Raw genomic sequence first — 12,015 nt, 5'->3', positions numbered from 1 at the left:
CTCTCTGGAAGACTCATGCCAGAAGATGATCATCAAAAAACCCCAACAAAGATCCACACACTGCTACAGCTGTAGATGCACTCATCCCACCAGTTCCTGGACTTGCCATGGGAATGAAGAAGGAGATATCTAAGCTGGCCTGTGCATACAGTAAAACAACAAATTTGACTGGATCTATACTGTTGGAACTCAACCAAGAATTACGAGAAGTGCAAATTGTAGCGCTCCAAAATCTTACAACTACAGACTATTTACTGTTAAAAGAACATAAGGGATGTGAACATTCCCCAGGAATGGGTTGTTTTAATTTGTCTGATTTCTCTCAGACTGTTCAAGTTCAGTTGGACAATATCCACCATATCATAGATAAGTTTTCACAAATGCCTAAGGTGCCTAACTGGTTTACTTGGTTTCACTGGAGATGGCTGGTAATTACAGATATGCTTTGGTTATGTAACTATACTCCTATTATGTTAATGTGTGTGTGCAATTTAAGTAGTAGCTTAAAACCTATTCATGCTGAAGTACTCTACAAGAAGATATGCCAAAGAAATAATCAATCTTCCCATGTTTTCTTCCGCCTGCTACTTCTATAGCTTTTCTTCTTCCTTCCTAATTACAACCCTTAAATAGAATTCGTGCCTCATATCAAATTTACCGAGTATCACAATTCTTCCAAGTGGTAAAGATACCTCAAGATAAATGCTGGGCATAGAAGCCACAGGGCATAAATATGCAAAGAAGTAAAAAGCTAACCTTTTCAAACAATAAGGCTTCCCTCTCACTTACCAACTTCACATTTCCCTGTATGGCCCCGGAAGATGACTGGTTAGCCAGAGACGGGTAAGATTCCTCAAGAGAGGAACAACCTAAGACAGGCACAGTCGCAGGGGGGCCATCAGGTTAGAAATTGGGGATCAACAGAGGTGAGGCTTAGAACCTCACCCCCCCTGTTCTGAGAGAAATCTTCTGCATACGTGGATATTTTATTGCCCTTGTCTAGCTTGGATTAACACATAGTCTACAGGCACACACCTGATCATCTACATTTGCTCTCTTACAACACTAAACTATGTTTTCTACCTTTATCTTGTATCTACCTACCACTTCAGCATTTATTAAAAATAATAATAATAAAGAGAGAAATGTGGTATCCACATATAAATCAAGTATAAAAACCAAATGAGTATTAATATTTGAACTGACTGTTTATAGTTCATAATGCATGAGCAAAACTGAAAGTTTCTGTGATGATTGCCCTTGTACTGTTCACTATGTAACTTATTCATTATGTAAGAATTTGTTCTACATGTAAGAACTTGTTTGTTATGCCTCAGAAGATTGGAGACTGACGAAAATTAGGCTTGGGGTGGATTAATGATTGTGCATTGAGCATTGACTCCCCTATACAGAATTTTATTGTCGTTAGCAACCATTTGTTCAATAAATATGAGAGATGCCCTCACAAAAAAATAAAAATATAAATAAAAAAAAAAAAGGACAGACTTCCAATGGTAAAATAAATAAGTAACCGGGATGTAATGTATAGCATAAGGAATATAGTCAAGATATTGTAACAGCTTCGTAGGGTGATAGCTGGAACCTAGAATTATGTATATAAATGTTTTATCACTGTGTTGTACACTTGAAACTAATGTAATGTAATACTGTGCGTCAACTACCCTTCAATAAAAAATAATTATTTAAAAAAAAAAAATGTCTTGCAACTTCAAAGGACAATTCCATAAGTCACTTACAACCATCCAGGGAGGTTAGAAGTAAAACATTTAGAGGTTCTTCTTTATATAAAGGAAGGTTTGTGCAAGGCCTAAATCTGGCTGTTGCATATATTGCTTGTCCTAACTGGTACATGTATGCATACAAAAATGTAAGAATTGTGTCTGTTACACTATAGAATCTTACTGCATCTTAGTACTCTGATGGACAGTGAGTGCAATAGGGCATTGGGGGCGGACTTGATAATATGGGTGAATGTAGTAACTACAATGTTGCTCATGTGAAACCTTAATAAGATCGTATATCAATGATAACTTTATTAAAAAAAAAGAATTGTGTTTGTCAGTATTTAAACACCATAAAGCTGTTAAGACTGCTATCTCTAAAATCAGTGATGTTTTAATGGATTGTATGTAAGATGAGTTTTGTCAACACAGAATGGAATATTTTTATATTATTTTCTTAGAGAACACCTAGAATAAATGGCCTGGGTTTCTATTTTCTCACTCAGAGCAAATGAGAAGATAATTATTCCACAGTTAAATATAGAATATAACCTATATAATAATATAAAATTGTAAGAAAAAATGCAAAGTACTGAACTATAGATTTTGAGTCCAACCTGTTTTCCAGCACTAATTCTGCAATTTATTGTATTTGTTTTGTCCCACTTGTAAGTTATTAAGTCCTTGGTTTCTTGTTTCCTACATGGCAAATTTATTACACCAGTACCTACTAAATGGACTAGGTATGTAAAGTCCATTCACTACATGTGGACCAAAGTCCCAGTGAAACAAAGGAGCTGAAAATATGAGGGGTAAACTTTTTTTTTAACAACATCAGGGTTTGGTTTACATATATTGTGAAACGTTTACCACAATAAGTTTAGTTAGCATCCATCCTTTCATGTAGATAAAAACAAAAAAAGAAAGAAAAAGAAAAAACAGAAAAAAAATTTTCCATGGAATGAGAGCTTAGGACTTACTCTCCTCAAAACGTTCCTATATACTGTACAACAGTGCTCACTAGAGTCCTCCAGCTGTACACTGTTACCTCTGGTATTACTGACTTTATAACTGCAAGTTTGTACCTTTTGACCACTGTCCAGTTCTCTTCTCTGAACCAGCCTCTGGAAACTGCAGTCTGATCTCCTTTTCTGTGTTTTTGTTGCTGCTGTTCTTCTTGTTTGTTTGTTTTAGGTCCAGGTGTAAGTGAGATCATGTGGTATTTGTCTTTCCCTGTCTGACTTATTTCCCTTAGGATACTGCCCTCAAGGTCCATCCACTGATAGAAATGGCAGGACTAAATTTGAGCTAATAAATACCCTTATGAGTAAATCCTCACAGTAAGGACTGTCAGTACATGATATCTAAATAGGACAACCGACTGAGTTCACAGAGCGAAAGTGTTACAATTCTAAATTTGTTTCCCTACTGAACTTTCCTTTTGGTCACCCTACATACTACATAAACAATTCTTACTCTTGATTCTTTTCTTTTTCCTAGAACAAAACCCAAAGGCATTCCATCCTCATGTTTTTTAAACTTTTTGAAATATTTTTCCTACTAACACTAAAAATTATGACATATACACACAGTTTTAAAAGCAAATCATTTTCCTGTCATACCCATAGAGTTTCCTCAGCTAGCTTAATAATAACTGGGTCATTATTCCTCTGAGAACTGAATAATGAATGTTCATAAATAATTGAGTTTTTAAAAGCCATAATAACAAAGGACTTTTAAATGTCACATTTACTTACCAAATTCACCTTTTGTTCTGCCATGTAATTTTAATATACCTTTATATGTACTGTGCATGATTCCTTTTTGTTGCATTGTCTCTAGAGAATTGTGAATATTCCATAACTGAGCCTGCAAGAAAAATCTAGAGGAATCTTTAAGAGTATTAATTGTGTAAGGGGCACTATGATTCAATGCTGGGGAATTTTTGGTCTTTATGAGTATCCTGGATAATGTTATTACACTGTTTTTACTTCAAGTGTCAGGGAGCAATGAAGTGAACCTATAATCATTTAATAGCAAGAAAATTAAGAAAATTTTTGTACCTTCTTCCTGGTATGTCTACTTTTGTCAGGGAGATTTCACTACTGGAGTATAGCACATCTTTTTGGCAGCAATGATATGAGTCTGTTAAAGTAAATTGGACAATAACACCCAGAGAAAATAGGACCATTCAAGAGCTGTATGCAATTATTTTAGGGCCCTAAGGAGAAAGAAGTGGAGCATCTGCTGTGAAGGAAAGAATCAGCAATTGATGCCTACATGCAGTGAAAAATCAAGCCAGTGGTATGGACAAACATTTTAATACAGTATCCACTCTGTAACCTGAGCTTACCCTGCATTTAACCTGCACAAAGCCACAAAGTCTAACAGATCAAAATCTCTGTTAAAAGTGTATGAGACAAAGTAACACACTTGTAATTTAGAGCCCTTAATATTTGTTGTTTTAGCTATTCTGTTATTTTCTACCCGGTCTACTAAAGAGGGTGTGAAAACATTTTAAAAAATGAAAGAAAATGCACTTAAAGTAGTTTCTCCAATGTCTTTTTTCTTTATCAAATAATGTATAGTCAGTGGACACCTACTTGTCAGTTGCCATATATACACGTCTATAAGAGGTTTGTTTACAGTATACTTTGTGAATTTGAAAAATGAAAGAGTCAACACCAAACCCTTATATGTTAAGCCTAAATATGTTTCTCTGATTCTTAAAACATGCACATACACAAATACATAATGGATTTTTTCTCTTCAGTAATGTAATTTATATGTCCTCACAATAATACCCCAACTTATTGTCATTTTTTCAGATTAGTATACCAAGATTTAAAGAAGGTAATAGAATTCTTAGAGTTGCAACAATTAGAAGTACCTACTTTGTAGGGTTTTACTATAAATTAGCCAAATATATAGGACTTAACAATAATTTTAAATGGTGCCTGGACATAGAAAGTACTATAGAAGTGTTTGCTATTGTTTTGACCCGTTTTTGAAATGTTGAATTTTTCATCTTGTATTACAAAGTTTAAAATGTCGTCTACTACTAAAACATCAAGTGCCCTTTTACAGAAACTGGAAACATGCCAGGACTCCCTTTTTATCCAGGGCCTTCTGATTTCCTGGAGTGATGGTGGTCACAAAAGCAATGCTCATAAAAGATAATGAGGTACAGCATGATGCAAAGTCAAGAGCGTCTAAACCCCAGAAACACCTGAAGGAATGTGGTTGCAATTTGCCCTACACTTGAGAGTATAATTAGGATGAGGAAGGCAAAGGTCCAACCAATGGGTGTCCCAGGCAGTGGTGGGACACCCTGGGGTTGGGAGGATGGCTCCAAAGAACACCTGACTCAGTTTAACATTCCTAACAGCAAAACACAAAAGTTGGCTCCAACACCTGAGTCCAAGTTTACAAATTCCTTAAGTTAAAAGTGATAGAACAGAGGCAACTCTAATCATGCTACATTTTTATTCCTAAAACAACTTAGCTTTGTAGTCTTTTGGCATTTACAAAAACTCTTTCCAAAATATGAATATATGATCTTATTAATTCACCTGTTAAGGATGAAGGGCAGATATCTTTATTAAAAATTGACAATGTAAAAAGAAACATTAAGAAGGAACAAATTCACACATCACCCCCAATATCATGTCCAATCTTGCTCCTCTTAAAAAAAATGGAGTTGTAATACTAAAACTATAAAACTCTCAGGTCTGGAATCCAGGCAGTCTGAGTCTAGAGGCTTTCATTAATATTCTGAGCTTGAGGGACTGAAAAAGTCAACTCCAAAGGGCCAAACAAGTAATACAAGCCGAGTCCTGGGCTGGGCGGAGTGAGCAGGGAGCTGAAGAGTACTTGCCTTTCTAAAGGAGCCAACTGCTACTGAGCTCAAGCCAACTGATTGCATCAGGAAATCAAACCGGCATGTCCAGTTCTCCTAATAGTTTATGAAGGCCTGGAAATCCTAATGTCACTGCAAATTCTCCACATTTCCAATGTAGGCAATTAATTCAATTTTGTAAAAACACTACTTCAAATACAACAGTCCACATGTGGAAATCTGCTGCAGCCAAACCCAGAGTGCCGATAAGTGGGTGCTTCAATCAGAAAACAGTCTCATCCAGCAAAAAGAATGAGAAATGGTTAAATTTGGTAGCAGCACTAGGGGTAGTAGTGGGACGATGTACGTGCTAGGTGAGCACTGGGGTGACAGTGCTGCTGCCGATGCTGGCTTAAGTGGATGTGTGGTGGACTTCAATCTCCCACAGTTTCTATCTCTGCCAGTAAAACCACTCTTAGTTTAAATTTATTTATTTTTATTTATTTATTTATTTATTTATGCGAACTAATTTTGTGACAACATTTTCAAAGGTGTTATGTTTTCAAGACTACTTTAAATTTTAGAAATATTTCAGAAGCTAGTAGGAACTAAAAAGATTAGATATAAGTGAGAAATACTGAAAAACTTGGCACTTTTACGGTTGCATTCAACATGAGTGAAAAAGAGTTCTCTTGGTCTGAGAGGGAGGCTGGGAAAGAACTGGGGGTGAGGGGAATGCTAAGTGTGCATTTTGGCCCTGCTCTTTTAATGTGAGCAATTTTGGCTATGTTTCCATCTATTTAGTGTAACTCTAAAGCAGTGGACTAATCAGAGACAACTAGGCAGGATCAGCAAATCAAAAGATTCTCTGTGTTAAGGTAACTCTTCAGCTCCTGACATTGGTGCTCTCTTTTGATACAATCTATTCCTGTGGCATAAACCTTCTAGGGGAAGTGGTTGTTCATAGTTTGAAAGGATATTTTTAAGGAGTCATAAAGTAGGTGGCATGTAGCAATGAAGCCATTTGGTGTTTTTTTTTTAATTTTTTTTTTATGGCCAAGAAACCTTGATTATATCCTTTGCCCTCTAATTGACTTTCAGTAACCATTAGCTTTCAATCCAAGCACTCACCTCAAAAATACCAACCGTGACAGGAGCAAAACTCCTTCATAAAAACACATTACTTCCTTTTTTCTTTAAAGATGTCACAGGTGAGAGTCAGAAGTTCAGACAATGAATGAAATATAGGCTTAAAAACATAGTTATTATTGTAAATTTAGCAATAATAAAATCAGGTAGTGTCACAGAAATGTCAAGCATGCAGAAGTCTGCAACAAAGTTTCGTGTATCACTCTCACAAACTCTGGAGGAGACACATTCGCAAACAGAGACCTCACCCAAACAAAAGAAGCAGAAAAAAAATTAATTAGCATTATATCCAATAACCTAAAATAGATGCCAAGTATCTGGTACAGTGCCTGGCACATGGTTAAAGCTCCTTAAAAAGGATGGATAGGGGGCGGAGCCAACATGGCGGCGTGAGTAGGACAGTGGGAATCTCCTTCCAAAAACATATATACTTTTGAAAATACAACAAACACAACTAGCCCAAAAAGAGAGACCAGAAGACGCAGGACAGTGGCCAGACTGCAGCTACACCAGCGAGAACCCAGCGACTGGTGAAAGGGGTAAGATACAAGCCCCGGCCCGGCGGGACCCGAGCGCCCCTCCCCCCAGCTCCCGGCCGGAGAAGAATAGACAGAGCAGGAGGGAGAGGGAAACCAGGACTGCTGAACACCCAGCCCCAGCCACCCCCACCAGAGCACAGACACAGTGCATGGCCTGGGGGCCCTGGATACTGGGGAAACAGGGCAGCAAGACCTCTGAGTGGGTGCTGAAGCTGATGCCCCTGCGACGAAGAAAAGCGGGGGCTTTTTGAAAGTCTTAAAGGGACAGGGAGTTAACAGCTTGACGGAGACAAACCAGGTCACAGTACAGCAGCTGGAAATTACAGGGAAAACCGTGCGCACTAACCCCCTGAGCAACAGCTCTGAGACCCCTCACGGAGGTAAACAGCCAAGCAGCCCCCCCATCCATTACCCCACCGGGCGCTGCGAAAGCAGAGAAGCAGCCTGAGACAAACTCCGCCCACAGAAAGGGGAATTTCTCCCTTCCAGCCAGGCAAGACACAAAGACCCACTCTACACGCAATTACCCAACACAAGCCACTAGGGGTCGCAGTTGTCCCAGTAAAGAAAGGCCAGTAGCAAGTGAAAATTTTGGCCCTCCCAGCTGACAGTCAATAACACCTGTTAACATGAAAAGGCAAAAAAATTTGATCCAGACAAGACTAACCCAGACAGCTTCGGCATCTGCTACATCTTCCCCTGAGAAGGAATCTGGGGAGATAGATTTAGCCAGTCTTCCTGAAAAAGAATTCAAAACAAAAGTCATAACCATGCTGATGGACTTGCAGAGAAATATGCAAGAACTAAGGAAGGAGAATACAGAAATAAAACAAGCTCAGGAAGGACTTCAAAACAGAATGGACGAGATGCAAGAGACCATTAATGGACTAGAAAACAGAGAACAGGAACACAGAGAAGCTGATGCAGAGAGAGATAAAAGGATCTCCAGGAATGAAAGAATTTTAAGAGAGCTGAGTGACCAAACGAAAAGGAACAATATATGAATTATAGGTATTCCAGAAGAAGTAGAGAGAGAAAAGGGGATAGAAAATGTCTTTGAAGAAATAATTGCTGAAAACTTCCCCAAACTAGGGGAAGAAATGGCCTCTCAGACCACAGAGGTACACAGAACTCCCATGACAAGGGATCCAAGGAGGGCAACAACAAGACACATAATAATTAAAATGGCAAAGATCAAAGACAAGGACAAAGTATTAAAGACAGCCAGAGAGAAAAAAAAGGTTACCTACAAAGGAAAACCCATCAGGCTATCATCAGACTTCTCAACAGAAACCCTAAAGGCCAGAAGAGAATGGCATGATATACTTAATGCAATGAAACAAAAGGGCTTCGAACCAAGACTACTGTATCCAGCACGAATATCATTTAAATATGAAGGAGGGATTAAAGAATTCCCAGACAAGCAAAAGTTGAGGGAATTTGCCTCCTACAAACCACCTCTACAGGGCATCCTACAGGGACTGCTCTAGATGGGAGCACTCCTAAAAAGAGCACAGAACAAAACACCCAACATACGAAGAAGGGAGGAGGAGGAATAAGAAGGGAGAGAAATAAAGAATCATCAGACAGTGTTTATAATAGCTCAACAAGCGAGTTAAGTTAGACAGTAAGATAGTAAAGAAGCTAACCCTAAACCTTTGGTAACCACAAACTTAAAGCCTGCAATGGCAATAAGTTCATACCTTTCAATAATCACCCTAAATGTAAATGGACTGAATGCACCAATCAAAAGACACAGAGTAATAGAATGGATAAAAAAGCAAGATCCATCCATATGCTGCTTACAAGAGACTCACCTCAAACCCAAAGACACGCACAGACTTAAAGTCAAGGGATGGAAAAAGATATTTCAAGCAAACAACAGAGAGAAGAAAGCAGGTGTTGCAATTCTGGTATCAGAAAAAACAGACTTCAAAATAAAGAAAGTAACAAAAGATAAAGAAGGACATTACATAACGATAAAGGGCTCAGTCCATCAAGAGGATATAACCATTATAAATATATATGCACCCAATACAGGAGCACCAACATACCTGAAACAAATATTAACAGAACTAAAGGAGGAAATAGAATGCAATGCATTCATTTTAGGAGACTTCAACACACCACTCACTCCAAAGGACAGATCCACCAGACAGAAAATAAGTAAGGACACAGAGGCACTGAACAACACACTAGAACAGATGGACCTAATAGACATCTACAGAACTCTACATCCAAAAGCAGCGGGATATACATTCTTCTAAAGTGCACATGAAACATTCTCCAGAATAGACCACATACTAGGCCACAAAAAGAGCCTCAGAAAATTCCAAAATATTGAAATCCTACCAACCAACTTTTCAGACCAAAAAGGCATAAAACTAGAAATAAACTATACAAAGAAAGCAAAAAGGCTCAAAAACACATGGAGGCTTAACCACACGCTCCTAAATAATCAATGGATCAATGACCAAATCAAAATGGAGATCCAGCAATATATGGAAACAAATGACAACAACAACACTAAGCCCCAACTTCTGTGGGACACAGCAAAAGCAGTCTTAAGAGGAAAGTATATAGCAATCCAAGCATATTTAAAAAAGGAAGAGCAATCCCAAATGAATGGTCTAATGTCACAATTATCGAAATTGGAAAAAGAAGAACAGATGAGGCCTAAGGTCAGCAGAAGGAGGGACATAATAAAGATCAGAGAAGAAATAAATAAAATTGAGAAGAATAAAACAATAGCAAAAATCAATGAAACCAAGAGCTGGTTCTTCGAGAAAATAAACAAAATAGATAAGCCTCTAGCCAGACTTATTAAGAGGAAAAGAGAGTCAACACAAATCAACAGTATCAGAAATGAGAAAGGAAAAATCATGACGGACCCCACAGAAATACAAAGAATTATTAGAGAATACTATGAAAACCTATATGCTAAGAAGTTGGGAAACCTAGGAGAAATGGACAACTTCCTAGAAAAATACAACCTTCCAAGACTGACCCAAAAACAAACAGAAAATCTAAACAGACCAATTACCAGCAACGAAATTGAAGCGGTAATCAAAAAACTACCAAAGAACAAAACCCCCGGGCCAGATGGATTTACCTCGGAATTTTATCAGACATACAGGGAAGACATTATATCCATTCTCCTTAAAGTTTTCCAAAAAATAGAGGAGGAGGGGATACTCCCAAACTCATTCTATTAAGCTAACATCACCCTAATACCAAAACCAGGCAAAGACACCACCAAAAAAGAAAACTACAGACCAATATCCCTGATGAACGTAGACGCAAAAATACTCAACAAAATTTTAGCAAACCGAATTCAAAAATACATCAAAACGATCGTACACCATGACCAAGTGGGATTCATCCCAGGGATGCAAGGATGGTACAACATTCGAAAGTCCATCAACATCATCCACCACATCAACAAAAAGAAAGACAAAAACCACATGATCATCTCCATAGATGCTGAAAAAGCATTTGACAAAGTTCAACATCCATTCATGATAAAAACTCTCAGCAAAATGGGAATAGAGGGCAAGTACCTCAACATAATAAAGGCCATCTATGAAAAACCCACAGCCAACATTATATTAAACAGCGAGAAACTGAAAGCATTTCCGCTGACATCAGGAACTAGACAGGGATGCCCACTCTCCCCACTGTTATTTAACATAGTACTGGAGGTCCTAGCCATGGCAACGAGACAAAACAAAAAAATACAAGGAATCCAGATTAGCAAAGAAGAAGTTAAACTGTCACTATTTGCAGATGACATGATACTGTACATAAAAAACCCTAAAGACTCCACCCGAGAACTACTAGAACTGATATCGGAATACAAGAAAGTTGCAGGATACAAAATCAACACACAGAAATCTGTGGTTTTCCTATACACCAACAATGAACCAACAGAAAGAGAAATCAGGAAAACAACTCCATTCACAATTGCATCAAAATAAATAAAATACCTAGGAATAAACCTAACCAAAGAAGTGAAAGACTTATACTCTGAAAACTACAAGTCACTCTTAATAAAAATTAAAGGGGACACTAACAGATGGAAACTCATCATCCCATGCTCATGGCTAGGAAGAATTACTATCGTCAAAATGGCCATCCTGCCCAAAGCAATATACAGATTTGATGCAATCCCTATGAAACTACCAGCAACATTCTTCAATGAACTGGAACAAATAATTCAAAAATTCATATGGAACCACCAAAGACCCCGAATAGCTAAAGCAATCCTGAGAAAGAAGAATAAAGTAGGGGGGATCTCACTCCCCAACTTCAAGTTCTGTTATAAAGCCACAGTAATCAAGACAATTTGGTACTGGCACAAGAACAGAGCAACAGACCAATGGAACAGACTAGACAATCCAGACATTAACCCAGACATATATGGTCAATTAATATTTGATAAAGAAGCCATGGACATACAATGGCAAAATGACAGTCTCTTCAACAGGTGGTGCTGGCAAAACTGAACAGCTACATGTAGGAGAATGAAACTGGACCATTGTCTAACCCCATATACAAAAGTAAACTCAAAATGGATCAAAGACCTGAATGTAAGTCATGAAACCATTAAACTCTTGGAAGAAAACATAGGCAAAAACCTCTTAGACATAAACATGAGTGACCTCTTCTTGAACATATCTCCCCGGGCAAGGAAAACAACAGCAAAAATGAACAAGTGGGACTATATTAAGCTGAAAAGCTTCTGTAC

The sequence above is a fragment of the Manis pentadactyla genome, chromosome 1, assembly GCF_030020395.1.
Source record: "Manis pentadactyla isolate mManPen7 chromosome 1, mManPen7.hap1, whole genome shotgun sequence".
In the NCBI taxonomy this organism is placed as follows: Eukaryota; Metazoa; Chordata; class Mammalia; order Pholidota; family Manidae; genus Manis; species Manis pentadactyla.
This window is presented reverse-complemented; position numbering follows the sequence as displayed.